This window comes from Polypterus senegalus, chromosome 14, assembly GCF_016835505.1.
Source record: "Polypterus senegalus isolate Bchr_013 chromosome 14, ASM1683550v1, whole genome shotgun sequence".
Taxonomy (NCBI): domain Eukaryota; kingdom Metazoa; phylum Chordata; class Cladistia; order Polypteriformes; family Polypteridae; genus Polypterus; species Polypterus senegalus.
The window spans coordinates 81,262,115-81,279,630 of NC_053167.1; the positions used below are offsets into that span (position 1 = coordinate 81,262,115).

Consider the following 17,516-nt stretch of genomic DNA (forward strand, 5'->3'; position numbering starts at 1 on the left):
ATATTACAAACCGATCTGCCTCTCTTTTTGCATTTAAGTTCAGAAGCAGTCTAAGAATGATGATGTACCTGCAGATTCCAACAGGTAACACCACCGAAAACCACGGACATTTAAAGAAACTGAAAATGTGGCAGCTCAAATAATGGAGCAACATTAATTCCCTTATCTCTGGATAGGAACTGCACGCCCTTGCTGAAAACTTGTAGGGTGCGCTTCTTGCGCCCAGTATATACTGACTGGGGTGTCTCGCATCAGCTACGCGACACCGTTAAGCTCGTCTCAGACCGGGTTCACGGACTGTCTCGCTTACCAAAATTATTGAAGGTTAGGCTAATGACGAAGATTTCCTGATTCCGTTAAAAATGTACATTAACATACAGGAATTGATGTGTATGTACATATTAAAATCAACGTCGCGTACAGGCTAATACGCTTATCAGTCGCCCCGTTTTCTGCCTTGCGCTCGATGCCGCCTGAAGTGACTCACGCGAGTTGACAGTTCATGGACTGCATCAAAGTTCTGCTAGGCACATATCAAGCGTAAGGTTCAGTCATGTGAGTTATAAATTCACTTTGCTTTAGCGTATATATGTTAGTTAACCGTTACAGAAAGTTTATGAGCCACACTTTATATCCCTTTTTTGACAATTCGGACCACCTAGATTCCGTATTTACGGCATAATTGAGTTGAGGGCATTAACCAATCTTGCATGACATGGTTGTCAATCGCTAAACACAATTTGTCATTTATATGATCATTTATTGATGCAAATCGTGTCGATCGAAAGGACGAAGCCCACCTGAACAAAGGAGAACATGTAAACGTCATAGGCAGCACCCGGCTGGACTTCAGAGATCCCTAAGCTAAGAATGCCAAGTGCTGCGTCGCCGTATTCCCTCCAATCGACTGTTAATTCTGTGTGTTAGCCAGTACGAGTAATCACTATTATATTAGTATTAGCAAAAACTAACACTTTATTGTTAATGTTTGGTACGCCGAGGTAAAGTTATCTTGACATTGTACGCAGGTGGATGACCCAGGTTTTCAAATGCCACTACATTTCACATCCAGATTTTCCCTTCATCATCCGTGTACAGCTGTTCTCTACACACTCCACGATGTCCACTGTCGTGTTACCCGGAGTCCAACCTTGAGCTGCATCAATCAACAGCCACGACTCAGCCCCTCGCAGGGTACACTCACACTGGCCTAAACAAACTGGCACGTACGCAAAAGAAAAGCGGGAGTACCCGTTGCAAAAGACATTAATTAACGAGGGATTACGAGGGTTAACGTGTCCCGAGTTTTGTGGAAGTAATGCTAACTACTGCGACACCGTGTCGCCCAAATTAATGAACACTTCTTCCCTGACACACGTTAAAACACAATTAGCAGTCAAAAAAGTCAAGATACTGGATAAGTAAACCATATCCCACCCATTTCAACTATCATAACGGCATTTCGGTAAGGTCGTTTTTTTCTTCAACTCAGTATCCAAATGCTACATCATTTATGTTAATGAACGACTGGAAGTGATTAAAAGGATACCATGCTTATAACCTACCTGCCCTACGGCAGAATCGTCTCGTTTTTACTTTAAAGATGGGCACATCTGTGAGCTGTACGTCCTTGCAACATATTATACACTGCAAGGTATCCCCGGTGAGTAACGAATGTCGCCAGGCTCTCAGGTTGTCCTCAAGGCTTGATCTGCGTTCCGGTGTAAGACAATCAGAGCTTGAACTCCTCTTGACACAGAAATGGGCAGTGATGAAGGCAGCAAGGTACGAAAAAGCCACCAGGGCGCAATGCGATTCCGTTTTTAGCGGAATTCTTCTTGCTCAAGCAACACGAAACGGGCAACAGAAGATCACAAAAGCAGTAATAATAATGGAGATGAGCAAAGGTACAAGAGGACGCAAAACTCAGAAAAAGTTCAAACTTGACACCGCCGATGTGTTCCGACCTTGTAGCACAGTTGTTGTTTCAGCCTTTTTCTCGAACTGTCAGGTTGTTTCCCGGGATTCGATCTTTACGATTCCGCCTTTGAGATTCTAAAAACGAGAAAGAAAAGCTTTCCGCTGTCCGGTGATATGTCTGATGCAGTCGAGTGCTCCCCGCGACAAGTCGCGCCGCAGCCTAGTGTACCGGACTCCAGCTGTCGCCGTTACGCACTGCCAGTCACCTTTATCTCTCCTGCATTTTTTTCGTCTTTTGCACCGCCAATCGCTCGCTTTTATGGTGCGTCTGCTCCGATTCTGATTGGGCGTATTAGTATAAAACGTCCGAAGTAGGGAGGGTTGCTATACCGCTATAGTGAATCACGCCGGTCCGGCGCATCTTTCTAATTACCGCTCGTTGTCTGCTGCTGTTGCTGCCGCCTGGTCCCCGTGCTGCGGCATCTGTGACCGGAGTGACAGTCACGCTCGCTCTTCTCAGCAGAGGAGACCGTAACTCAAAAAAGTAAGCAGCGTGGAGAGAACTTGGGGAACATTTTACGTATAGCGTGGCAGAGTGGAGTGTGGTGTGGCTAGCGTGTGCGAAGGAAACCTTGTCATGTTTATAACATAGACGTGTTCACGTTTGGGCATTTATTCATTCAAATGACGTTTTCATTCAAAACAACTTTTATTATAACATGTAGCACTTTAGAAATGCTTAATTATAAACTGGTTCCCCGTCCAAAGTTGATTCATGCCTAATTTCCTGTGCTTTAGTTGTAACCTCCCAATCACCCTGAATTTATATTAGTTTATTGTCATCCGTACATAGTACAATGGCATTTTTACAAGCTTATCTACCTCAAACTAGTCACAGTAACGTAATACCAGTAACAGACAAAAAGGCAATGCGTACAAGATCATATACTGAATGAAACACACAGATCATATGTGTATATGTGTACTGTATATGTATATAATAAATGTACAGTATATTACAAGATATGTATTTATCACGAAGAGCATTGATGTAGACAATTCAATTTTTTAGGACATACCTCATCACCCTTGACTTCCTATTGTGGTAACAGCAAAGGGTCTGAATTGCCCCCCTTCTGTTTGTGTTCAAAAATCAAAACAACTTTTAGGGAACTAAGGTGAGATAAATGCATCAAAAATGGAATTTTAGATCAGCCTCTTCTAATTTTGCATAAAACCACAGTATCACATTTACTCATTATGGGCACTTACTGTTCATGTTTTAAATTGGGTCTGTAAATGGAAATTTAGAGTGGTAAGGGCCATACCACCCAGCCTACCTGGCTGTTCTCAGATATTTCAGATAATTGTAGGTTCACATAAATTTTGCCAAGTCTAATTTATGTGGTAGATATTCCATAATGCCACCATCAATCTTCATCTTAAAAAAATTCACCCTAAATTGGATAAAGCCTTGCACATAAGGGTAAAATTCATCATTTTCACCTTGCCCAGCATGGTTTGTGACCCCATTTAACCCCAATCAGTCATCACATTTTTTGTGAACACAATTTTAAAGCATATCACAAAAACATCAGGAATATTACGCCCTTGAACCAGGGAATACCCGGGAATGTGTATAAAGCATTACTATCTAAAATAAGATATGAAGTGAACATTCTTGCTTATACTCAATGGAGAATATGCATTCTTTAACGTTTTTGTTCATACTGAAACAGCCCTATAGTCATATGTCTGTCATTTATTATTTTTACTTTTGCTACCCATTTATTTTCTATTCTTCTTGTCCTGGTGAGGATGACAGTCTTTATTTTTTACCATCCATCCATTTATTTTGAGAAACTACTTAATCCAATTTTAGAGCAGTTCTGGCTGGAAGGCAGAGATCAGCCTTGGATGGGGTGCCATCCTGTACACACCAGCACTCACCCCTTCTGGGACCATTTAATAATAATAATAATAATAATAATAATGTTTTATTTATGTAGCCCCTTATCACAAATCCAAGTGCACTGAAAAAATGCATTAACCAATAGGCACACAGAAAGCCAAAATTTTTCAGATGACATAATTCAGAGTATAAATAACTTTAAAAATAAAATCAGAAATTTACAGGAAAAAAAATATTGCTTTAGGCTCATCAATCAACTCTGAAGATGTGTCTAGAAGGTGGCAGGAAAACTAAAATATGCAAATTAAAGCTAACAGTGACATGAAGAGCACATGCAGACTCCACACAGACAGTGGCCACGATGGAGCTTCAAACCAAGGACTCTGGAACAGCAACATGACTAGTGCACCAAAATGCCTTCCTTTATTTTTAACATAGTATTTAAAAATGAAGACACATATGTCATATAGCACAATTTATTTTTAAATTAACTCTTTGAAAGTTTCAATATTATCCATTCCAGCACAAGATTATGTGAAACTGACAGTGTCACCCTAAACCTATTCTGCTGTTTGTGTGATTGTGAGCTCACACCTCTACAAATTTCTTTGTGTAAATCAGTTCAAAGAGCATTTTATACTAGAAGCATAAGGGGTTCATGGGTAGCTGTGACAATATATTCACACTGTATATTAGAATGGAGTTTACAACGTTCACCTTCACACACTCCTGTATCTGCAATTTCTTATCCTCTTCAGTAAGTCAGGGCAAATATGCAACAGAATTGTATTAAATGCCAGTTGCCACCAAAATGTTGTCTTTTCACTCAGTTGAGTCCTTTTGTTTGTAAGCATCAGAGGTCAAGCATTCTACATAACACACCGTGGCTTCCCTACAAATCAAACAGATCAAATATCAGCCTGCAAACTGAGGTGGAGATCCACGCTGCATTTCAAACTAGGACTTTGTCCATATCACTGGAGACACATAGAAGGAGAATGAAAAAATGAGAAGGCAACACTTGAAATGCAGCACATTAAACTGCTAAATTTATGATATTTTTAGAGAATCTCCCAGGGAGGAATGCAGTCAGATAAGCAAACGAAAGACAGTGACTGTGATTAAAACTGAAAGACATACAGTAGTTCTACTCTAATCTGAGTATGTCACTTTTCCAGTCCTCCCACTCTAGTATGCCCAGTAAGCCAACACTCTTTAGTCTCCAAAAGTCAGTCTTACTATGGAGAGAAGTGCAGACAAGAATAGTGGAAAAATGTTGTCATTCGCCTGAGTGAAGGAAGGGAAGGAGGAATAAAGCAGGTCTAAGATGGTCCATGGCCCTTGCTTTGTTCTTGGTGCTGCCAGGATAAGTCTCGGCAACCCTAAATTGAACTGGCTAAGTTAATGAATGGAAGGATGGGGGAAAATCATTATCAGATTATTAGTTTGGGTTGGTGTTTGCTGTGAAAGGCTCTATATAAAATGGAGTTTAACAGATTACTGTACCACTAGTGTGCTACATTCAAAGCTCAGAGTAACAGAAATAATAATAAAGAGAACTCGCGTCTGACATCCTACTTTCACCCAGATGCTTACAGTGGGATGCAAAAGTTTGGGCAACCTTGTTAATAGTCATTATTTTCCTGTATAAATCGTTGGTTGTTACGATAAAAAATGTCAGTTAAATATATCATATAGGAGACACACACAGTGATATTTGAGAAGTGAAATGAAGTTTATTGCATTTACAGAAAGTGTGCAATAATTGTTCAAACAAAATCAGGCAGGTGCATAAATTTGGGCACCGTTGTCATTTTATTGATTCCAAAACTTTTAGAACTAATTATTGGAACTCAAATTGGCTTGGTAAGCTCAGTGACCCCTGACCTACATTCACAGGTGAATCCTATAATGAGAAAGAGTATTTAAGGGGGTCAATTGTAAGTTTCCCTCCTCCTTTAATTTTCTCTGAAGAGTAGCAACATGGGGGTCACAAAACAACTCTTCAAATGACCTGAAGACAAAGATTGTTCACCATCATGGTTTAGGGGAAGGATATAGAAAGCTGTCCCAGAGATTTAAGCTGTTTCCACAGTTAGGAACATATTGAGGAAATGGAAGACCACAGGCTCAGTTCAAGTTAAGGCTCGAAGTGGCAGACCAAGAAAGATTTTGGATAGACAGAAGCGACGAATGGTGAGAACAGTCAGAGTCAACCCATAGACCAGCACCAAAGACCTACAACATCATCTTGCAGCAGATGGAGTCACTGTGCATCGTTCAACCATTCAGCGCACTTTACACAAGGAGATGCTGTATGCGAAAGTGATGCAGAGGAAGCCTTTTCTCCGCCCACAGCACAAACAGAGCCGCTTGAGGTATGCTCAAGCACATTTGGACAAGCCAGCTTCATTTTGGAATAAGGTGCTGTGGACTGATGAAACTAAAATTGAGTTATTTGGGCATAACAAGGGGCGTTATGCATGGAGGAAAAAGAACACAGCATGCTACCTACAGTAAAATATGGTGGTGGTTCCATCATGCTGTGGGGCTGTGTGGCCAGTGCAGGGACTGGGAATCTTGTCAAAGTTGAGGGACGCATGGATTCCACTCAGTATCAGCAGATTCTGGAGACCAATGTCCAGGAATCAGTGACAAAGCTGAAGCTGCGCCGGGGCTGAATCTTTCAACAAGACAACAACCCGAAACACTGCTCAAAATCCACTAAGGCATTCATGCAGAGGAACAAGTACAACGTTCTGGAATGGCCATCTCAGTCCCCAGACCTAAATATAATTGAAAATCTGTGGTGTGAGTTAAAGAGAGCTGTCCATGCTCGGAAGCCATCAAACCTAAATGAACTAGAGATGTTTTGTAAAGAGGAATGGTCCAGAATACCTTCAACCACAATCCAGACTCTCATTGGAACCTACAGGAAGCGTTTAGAGGCTGTAATTTCTGCAAAAGGCGGATTTACTAAATATTGATTTCATTTCTTTTTTGTGGTGTCCAAATTTATGCACCTGCCTGATTTTGTTTGAACAATTATTGCACACTTTCTGTAAATTCAATAAACTTCATTTCACTTCTCAAATATCACTGTGTGTGTCTCCTATATGATATATTTAACTGACAATTTTTATCATAACAACCAACGATTTATACAGGAAAATAATGACTATTAACAAGGTTGCCCAAACTTTTGCATCCCACTGTATGACAACCACCACTGCATGGAAAAATAAAACAATATATTAAGATGAGAAGTTGTATACAAATATTTAGTATAAACTTTATGTAAAAGCAACAAACATAATACTCTGGTAACCCCTCTAGTCTGTAGTAAAGGTTCCTTACCTGATGTAACATATTCAGTTGCACCAGTGCCATCTTGTCTTTGTAATGATGCTGTAACTATATACCAACCTGGTCCCAAAAGTAGAATGAGAGACTACCACCATTGCAATTCAGGTTACTGTTGTTGGGTTGCAGAGACACACAGGTGCCTCCATCACCACTGCTTCTAGGATTTCCACCTTCTCTTCTGTGTCTGAAATTTCTAAAGTAACCACAAACCTTTCCAGAAACTTTGGTCTCCTCTGGGCCAAAGGAGCAAAACTGAAGCAAAGAATGTACTGGAATTCACTAACAACTCTGACTCCTTTAATGGCTATCCATTTAAACTAGTATCCTTTTGTTATACACTATGGTGGTCACAGAAGCTCAAACCATGAATGAAGAAGTCTACTCTATCACCACAGAAAACAAGTTATCCATCCAACTGCAGATTCAAGCACATATATATACATATTAAAACTCATTATTTATAACTGCATATGTCTTCTAGGACAAAGCATAAAAACGACGAGGAACTACTTAAGCACAATTGTTTGGTAGAATGCCCAGTGGGGAATGGGCAGTCTTTTGGCCCAGGAACCCCTGTAGATTTATTTTCTCACACATCTGGAGTTTTTATGTTACCATCCTCTCTGGCCTTCTGACCGTAGCATTAGACCATTCTTCATTAAATCGCAGCGAAACAGAAATGAGATGTGAAACGAGCCAAAAGATGACCAGCTAAACTGGGGCTTCAAACTCCAACAAATTTCACTCCAACTAATCTCTTAATGAGAAGTTGATTCTTGCTGTTAATTAATCCCGTTATTTAATTTCATGGCTTGTTGCTGCTCTCATTCTGCCACAGTAGACGTTTCCAAAACTGTTGATGTTCTGTTTTTTTCCGTCAAAATGTTTTGGTGACCTGAGAGATCAGCCTTACCAAGACCTTCACCTTTCTTTATATTCAGATATTTTGCGATGGGCACAGGTGAGCTGGTCATGTGGCAACTCGTTTTGTGTCTCTTTATCGTTTGGCTGCTAATTAAGGAAAAACAAGCAACTAAAGGGCCGGAGTGAAGTTAATTAAAAGAAGTAATTAGCAGCAAAAATAGGTTACTAATGAAGAAGATGGTAGGAATGAAAACCTGCATCCACTGCGGCCCTCCAGGACTGGAGTTCGACACCCCTGCATTAGACTTACTGTAATAATTATTAGAGACTTTAAAATATCTTTAATAATTATTCACTTTTTATCTTTTACTTGTTTATCTGCATTATATAAGTGCATATTGATTTATTCTTATTTATAAATATTCTTATTTATTCATTCATATACCTATACATTTTTAATTTATTATTTTTCTTTTTACTTTCAATTTTTTTTAACATTTGGTAAAGCACTTTCAGCGACAGGTTTTTATGAAAATGTGCTATAGAAATAAATGTTGTTGTTGTTGTTGTTGTTGCTGCATATACATTAACACTGATTACCATAAAATATGACCCTGTTACACACCTCACTGACCACATAATAGGAACACTGGAGTAAATGAGGGATACAAATAACACTTTAACCAGCACACTGGTGAAGCCACTGAGATAAGTAAGCAAACAATGACTCATCCTGCTTATGGCCATTCTGTATGTACACATTCTAGGGAAACTCTGTTTCTCAATATAATTAGGGTTAGGGTTAGTTAATATACTATTAAAGATCAGACTTGAATGATATGACAGAGGGATGTCTGTTGGGGTACATTTGGCTGCAGCTTCAGTGAAGAAGGCTACTGTACCTTTTCACACAGTGAATAAAGTGCTGTGGGCATTGAAGTCAGAGAGGAGGACATTATCAGCTAGAAAAGCTGTGAGGGCTAGGAGAGAGAACAGTAAATTACACTGGGGACAGTCTATTGAGAACGTCTTTGTGAGGAATATTATGGTTGGTGTGGTGTGTGTAAACTCCTTAGCACATCTGAAAATACACTTTTGCAGGTAACACATGAATGGCGTCCACTGAGAAATGGGGAATGGTTATGACATACTTTACCTTTTCCTTAAACAGCAGGTGAGTGTCTGTTGAGCGCACACCAAAACATGTCTCATGACCTGAATGCTGGTTTCCCAAATTTTGGGGCTCGGCTTGCTCTGTGGCATGGAAAACAATTTTTTGATATAATTTAGGTCTAATGATCACTTCAGAGGAGAGGTATTGTGTAAAATGTATTGTGAAATTTTAATAGTGATAGTAGCAAAGTTTTCCTAATTGACAATGTCCTCATCTAAAACCACACCAGTACCAAGTGAATAGATTAATGAGCCTAATAACTATCTAATTTTACATAATGATCAACTAAGCCAACAGATTTCAACTGTGTAAATGAGAGATTGTGTAACATCACCTTAAACATTGTTTTCAACCTTTGTCCACCAAATGATGGAATTTCTAATGGAAGAATGGTGTCACATCTCTCCAATAATTTTTCAGACCCTTGTAGAATCTATGCTAGGACATACTAAAGCTATTCTGGTCACTTGACATGACCCACTGTCCTATTAAGACATTTTATATGCAGTAGGTACTCATTTTGTTAGACCCCAGTAGTGTATATCAGCCAGTGTTCATAAATAAAAGACAAGGGTGCTCATGAATAATGTAGGTCAGTAAAGTTTTATAATATAATAATTGTGAAAGTAAGACAAAAAGTAAAAAGAAGCGTAGAGGTCCATGAGGATGTCCTGTTTTATTGTGGCAATGTCCTAAGGACAAAAAATCAGCACTTTAGTGCAAATAGTGGTGATTGCTAAAAAGAGCTATATCCTGTTTAGCTGCTGGTTTAAGAATGAATGTAAAATTCCAGTCTGTTGATGTCTTAAATATTGTCATACCTGAAAGAGGTGGAATTTTTGCGCATCATGGTGGAAATGATGTCATTCATCATCAAAAGTTCTCCTTCTCTCTAGGAATGGAACCAGACAACACATTATTGACTGTGCAACATCTTCATTCATGTCCACGTGTCTCCAGTCACCACAGCTTCTGAAACAGTCCCAGTGTGCACCTGTCTAACTGTACATATCAATCCATACATCTTCTTAACCCAGGGCAGGGTCACAGGGAAGCCAAAGCCTTTCAAAGCAAGCATCAGGCACAAGGCATGAACAATCCCTGGACAGGGTGCCAGTCCATTGCAGTTTTTGATTTGTAATAAATTTGCAGACCTTTCTGAAAACATTTTTTGACTTTGTCATTATGGGTTACTAGGTGTAGATTGATGGGCAACAATGGCAAGTATAGCCTTTTAAAAATTAAATGTACAACACAGTAAAGTGTGTAGATAGTGCAGAGGTTTGAATACTTACTGAATCCACTCTCTTTCTCTTTATATATACATTATATACATATATATATATATTTATATAATTTATATATATTTATCTGTCTTAACAAAAGAATCAATATAAAATTTTTGAATAACTAGCTGAATGAATGAGTTGTAAAAGACCATTTCCCTAGCTACGTAAAGCACATACAAAAATGTGGCTCCTCATTATTGTATAAATAGCACATAGCATATTTGATTCTAGATATTTTAATGAGAAAACCTTCTCAAAAAAGCAAAAGCAGCATATTTGACATGATAGCTTTTGGCTATGCAGGGACCGCATCAATCATCAGTCAGTCTGCAAGGAGCAGGATCACGTGGTGGTGCAGATTGGCTATCAATCTGTTGTCAGATGTTTTAAAGTGTCTAAGATGAAATATGTTAGCCAATTGACGAGTGCAAACTCTACTTCTATCGTACAGTGGAGAGCCATTAATGGACAACATACTTTGCTCTCTGTTCTAAAGTTAAACTTAATACTTTTTTATTTTTTTATCATATCATCTGTATTACATATTTGCAGACTTTTTGGTTATTTTTTCTTCTAGATGTCTTCATTTCTCTTGCATGTTTGTTGGTATATTTTTACACCATGCTGCAGAAATGCATTAAATAACAAATGTGTCAAAGTCCATCCATAAATGCTTAATCACACTTTATGGACACGGGTGCAGTAGACTATTACCTAGAAAATTTACAGCCACCAATTTGCCTGGCCCACATATCTTTATATTATGAGGGAGAAATCAGAGTAGCCTGAGGAAAAAAAGAAAACTCAGGCAGACTGGAGAAAAAAATTAAACTTTACACAGTATGGAATGGGCTGGGATCCACACCCACCTTTATGGAGGTGTGACGATATACGAGTTTCTTAATGGTACAAATAAGTAAGTCAGGGCCATAGCTGAAAACTATGACCTCAGTCTTGTCGCTGTCTGTATTTTGTTCTTCTGCATGCTCACCACACTGAATGGACACACAGATGAGTTGTGACAGGAGTGCATTAGGCAGCAGATTACATTGCTGTGTTTCTGGTGAAACCTGGGTTGAGCTTTTGAATGCATATGGGATAGAAATGGAGAAAAATGTACAACCCCTTCTGTGTTTTTTGAACAATACAGATTTATTTTGTCCTTGTGAACAGTAAAGATTAGTCACCTATCTACTTTGTGCCCAGGAGGCACCCTGCGTTTCATGTTTCTCTTCATTCTATGGTAAACTGGTTTCAGATGAATATTTCCATCTCCTGAGAAACACCTGCTTCAACCAATCTGTAGGTCCTGGCTGCTCAACTCAGTTCATGCAAGGTCACAGGGGAGGTAAGGTTTTCTTTCCAACCAATTCCTGTTACTAATTGGAATCTTATCTCAATTAAACATGCCAGTATTTCCCAGCTCTGCCTTTTCAACAAAGAAACTCCCAACAGTGTTTATTCACTTTTTAAAGGAGTTTAGGAAGTTAGGTAAATTTTATAATGGAGTACTGGTTAACAGTGTAGCATCGCCACTTCAGTGCCTTAGGTTCAAGTCATGGCCTTAACAGTACATGCATGGATCTGTTTAAATATGCAGAGTAGTTGTATCTATTTATTACTTAGGAATTTTCAAGGGAACCGCTGTGTAAATACCATCCTCTTCTGAAGCACATGCAGTATAAATCTAAAGTGTGAACGTAGAGGACCTAGTAAGCATGGCCTTTGTCACTGTGATACACTGATCAGGTATCTTCCTTCTGTATGTATACAGTAATGATGTCATGCCAATTTAACTTATTTTAACTCCTGCTTTTCTTTTGCAGTCTTTCATACATTCATTTTCTAATCTGCTTCTCCGGGTTGAGGGTCACTGGAAGCAAGAAGCTAGCCACAAGTTGGGAAACGAAAACTTGTCTATCACGGGACACAACCATGCTTCCCACATCCACACTCACTCACAATGAGACCAGACCAGAGTCTCCAAGCAGCCACGTCTGTATATCTGTGGGATACTGGATGGAAAATCGATCTTTATATTGTGCCTTTTACATCTATCTGGGAAAGGTGCTATATAAATAAAATGATCTATCTATCTATCTATCTATCTATCTATCTATCTATCTATCTATCTATCTATCTATCTATCTATCTATCTATCTATCTATCTATCTATCTATCTATCTATCTATCTATCTATCTATCTATCTATCTATCTATCTATCTATCCTTGAATTAAATTAATGCTTGAATCTGTTTCACAAGATTTTGCAAAGCAGTTAGACGCTGAAAAAGAATTGACAGCCATTTCATATAAATTTCAATGACTTGATGTATTGCCTGTGGGTTGGATATGCATGTACAATTTTCCCTGTACCCTACACCATTACTACTTTAGTATTATCAGACAGCACAGTTCAATTGTCAGTGTTGGAAGACAGAAACCACTGGAGGAGTGAAGACAGTGTTACTGAAGTGCTTGGGTCCCCAGTTCCAGTCCAGGATGGCTGAAGGCTAGTTGTTTAAGGATTTCAGGCATAATCATTTCTTAATGAGATACCATTTTTTGCTGTTGATATCATTTATTTAGACACCCACTTAAGCTAATTGCTCCATTAGTACTGTTTTTTTTTGTGGTATAACTTTTTATTGATGGCTATTAGGTGTGCAGGAGTCAAATCAGTCCTTTGAGCATTTTAGTTTGGTGCTTGTTAGGATAACTTCCTTTCTTTTTAATTACATTGCAGTAGTTTGTAGTAAACAATGAGGTGTAAAATGTGAAGTAGTCAGCTGGGTGATGTCTAATTTCATGCAATTTGCATATGTGTCAGGCAATGTGGCATTGTGGGTTCAAATTTTGGTACTGACGCTGTGTGACCATGAGTAAGTCACTTCACCTGCTGGACTAGGACTGGGGATTCCTTCATTAAGGTGTATTCCAGAGAGACTGTTGTCATAATGCCTAATGCCAATCTTATAGGCAGTATTCTAGATGAGATGTTAGCAAGTTAAGGTTGTTCTGAACTCAGGACTTTTTAGTAGCAGCAGCTACCAGAAGATGATCCTGTATCTTCTGAAAACCATCTCTTATCATTGAAGGTATTTGCCAAGATATATGAGTAATTCAGAGAGGGGGTGTTTTAAAAACATTCTAGTATCGGTATGTGGCTAAACAAAGGCTCACTAGGAAGGAGAAAATTGTCCAGAGGAACTGAAAATGAAAGCGTGAGAGAGAGAGAAAAAGGTGGCGGGTAATGGGGACTGACTGGTATTCTCTGAGCAGACGAAACTGGGGAAACAACCCCATTCTACTGCAAGGGACAAAGACTTGTGACACATGGTGTAGCAGGGCAGCAAAAACTACTTTTATGTTTGTCTTGTGTTGATGCTTTATGTTCTTCCTATCGTCATTTTCCATGTAGAGGTGATTTATTTACAGTCAGCTACTATATTTTCATAATACTGAAATCTGTTTGGACTTATTGCTGAGATACTTGAGGTGCATGCAACCAGAATTGAAAATGATCTATTTGATAATTGTGAGGTGTCAGCCTGTTTGTGTTAGCAAACATACAGCTGATGTAGGGACAGCTCTTTCATATTGGATTGGATATTGGTTGATTAAAGCAGGCTGGATTCACCCATCACCTCAGGACTCGCCCATCACTTTCAGGCAGAGGCCATGAGTGATTAGAGCAGGTGCACTCTGCACAGATCGAAAACAAGATAGTATTTGGGTGGTAGAATTGCGCTGTCCTTATATGACATAAGTTCAGATGGTAATTACACATGCCTGGCAAGTTTCACAAAAATCCCACTGAATATGCAAAATGTGTGAATATTTATAATTGTGAAGGACATTCTAGGACCCAGAAGCCATAAGCGAGAAGAATGCCTCTTGCACTTTACCGAATCAGACATACAGTCTTCAGCATTCCCCACTGAAGAACCGGATGATGATTGTACGGCTACAATGGCTTCTCTTTGGCCTGTGTATATATATATACATTAAATGATTATACTGCATTGTGTATTGGGAGTGAAAGCTGCATTTTAAAGCAAGTTATATATATATCTTTTTTATACCATATTTCTCTCTTCTGATTATTTCTGCCATGGTTACTGAAGGGCTGTTATATACAGTATCAAGTATGTCCTGCATTTCTATAAAGAACACAATCCCATGGAGCAAGCGCCCCCTACTGGAGACAGTGCACTCTGCCCACACATTGCCTACAGATTCAAGTTTCTCTTTTGATAACTACGGTTTACCTTGCATTTTCAGTATGCTTAAAATAAAGGTAATAAAAATAAGCACAGATTTGATGGTTATGATAAATAGAAACATATACAGTAAAACAAAGACTGAAAGACAGATGAACATCTAGGTTTACTTCAGATTTGTATGCCAGTGCTAAATGCTAGTTCCAATATGGCTGTAAAAGAAAACACAAAAGCTTAACAGAGGAATGGGATCACAACAGAACTGGGAGGCAGATGGCACTCAAGGTCATAAATTTACATTTAGGCTTTGAATGTACTCAGAGATTTCCTGAGAGTTTTTGAATGTAACTTAACATGAATATGAATTTTTGTGCATCAGCAGGAACAGAGAAAACAAGAGAGGCCAGATTGTAAGCTCAATTAATTAATTAATCGGTGTACAAAAGATGTTTTGTATTTTTGCTTTTTTCAAAATCCCCCTCAGTGATTGGAAGTCATAAGAACCAAGAAAATGCATTTGAGGTTAGCACAGAGTGCACTTTGCTCAAAACAGAAACAAGTCCTCTACACTAAATGGTTCAATTTACTCAGTAGGGATACACTCAGGCCACATTTTCACTAGCGGCACAAATTTGGTTAGGGCTTTTACCTGTTTTATTTCCATTATTATATATTTTTTAAAAGAATTTCAGTGAGCACTTGTAAAATTTTGTAGTTTGCTTGGTTTCTGTGCCGTGTCTTGAACCCAAGTTGATGTGTAGACAATCAGTTATGACAGTACAGTCATTGATTACAACATCCTACTACTAAAAAATTGTATCACTAATGGAAGTACTAATTGCAGCCCAGGCTGAAGAATGTGTTCAATGTGAATGGTAAACTTCAATCTGGGACAAGGAAGTATATCAGCATTTATTAAACAAGCATCATGGACAGTGTAAATGACACACGCCTGCATTCTTAAACCTGCTTGTACCAAATTAAGGCTGTAGGAGATTAGAGCTTAAATCAGTAGCAACAAGATAGACACCAGCCATGGACAGGATGCCAGTCTAAGTCTGCATAATTCACACATGGCCAAATTAGAAATTCCAGGTAGCTTGTCCAGCATGACTTTGTGGATGTGGGTAGAAAACCAGCATAGACATAGGGAGATTATGCAGATGCCACATGGGCAAGAACTAGGGAAAGAATTCAAACCCAGAAAGCTGGAACCATGCAGCTGTAGCACCAGCCACTCTGTCTCTGTGCCTCTCCAATGTAAAAATAAAAACAACTCTTACAAATAAAAGTATACGCACACTTTAATATAAAAAGCAGCAAAAGTAACAATTAGCACCAAAGTAAATTTCTTCATATTTTCCATATGAATAAGCACACAAAAATCCTTCTCTAACATTTGACCTAATCACTATACAAGTAACAGCTTTAATAGTATACTTGCTTGCATACTTGTGATGGAAAACATCTGCCTCATTCTGTTTCAAAAAAGTGAAAATAATGAAAGACAATAAGAAAATAAAATGAATGAAATATAACACAAAAAGTGTACTTAGCAGTCAGTACATAAGAATAGGTTATGGTTAAAGAGATGATCAAAGTTCTGTTGCTACGTCTTGCTCAATCATTCACCATGTATAAAAAAATCTGTATCAGACAAACCTGGAAATGATGGATCAGCACCATATAGCCACATGTGGCCATCTTGCTAGAAAGATCCCGACAACTATGTGCTCAATAAAATTATTTTGAGTTGTCCAAGCCGTTTGATCTAACGCTCAAGAAGTACTTTCATAAATATATTTTTGAAACTCAATGACAGCAAAGTGCCAAGCACTAGCACAGCTGCAGGGAAAGCAGACACTGATGCATCAGCATAAGGTTGTTTATCAGAGTGAAACCTCTGGGGTTAGCAATACTTGTTGAATGTACTGTTTAAAAAGGCTTGCTGCTCAAGTGCAATACACTTGTTTCTGCTAGCACTGCATCTACAGTGAGATTTATCTATTGTAAAGCAAGAGAACAAATGGTCACACGCTTACAGCACTTCCTCTTAGACTGAGGACAGAGATACAGGATGACCATGCATTAACAGCTTCATTTTTGAGCTGAGAAGTTTATCCTTATATCACTGCAATTATTATAAGCTACTTTGAACCTGCCAGTCATTTCTAAAGGTTTGTCAATTTCAAACAAATGTTGTTAAAGATATAACTTTTCTAAAATTCTGTAAAACATTCAGTTGATTACAGCTGGCTATTTTAGTTTTTTCACTGAATCTTTTGTATTATTTGAAAATACCATTTATATAAACTATTTAGAAAAGAATTGCTAACAGAAGATAGTTCCTCTAGTGATACCATGTGTGCACTTTAATTATAAAGCTGTGCTTGTTAGTTCATAATCATTTTTTTATTCTTAATTTCAAGCTATTAAAATTATTAAGCATTGTGATCAACTATATATATATATATATATATATATATGTATATATATATATATATATATAGTTATACAATCTGATTGTATGGGTAGTTACCTACTAGGTAACACTTGTGGCTGGTCAGCAAGTCGGCTAACATCTGCCACGGTGCCCTCTTTCAGTTGCGAGAAGCAGATCATAGAATGGTTGTATACGCCTGATAAGCCCAGAATTAGGGCGAAACATGTGTCGTGTACTCTTTGCATTATTTGACAGTAAAATTATTTTCAACGTACAGTTGGCCATGTGAACAGTAATCTTGTTTCAAATCTCACAACTTGGATT

The 17,516-nt window shown here is 38.5% G+C and overlaps 1 protein-coding gene across 1 annotated transcript in view; it reads right to left on the bottom strand.

The window, feature by feature from the left end:
* Window positions 1-2,489, bottom strand: part of LOC120514855 (BMP/retinoic acid-inducible neural-specific protein 3-like) — a 323,313-nt gene extending 320,824 nt beyond the window's left edge. Inside the window, exon 1 of the mRNA XM_039735464.1 lies at window positions 1,566-2,489. The gene's annotated coding sequence lies outside the window, so the exon portion shown is untranslated. The remainder of the gene's footprint in view (window positions 1-1,565) is intronic.
* Window positions 2,490-17,516: the final 15,027 nt, after the last annotated feature.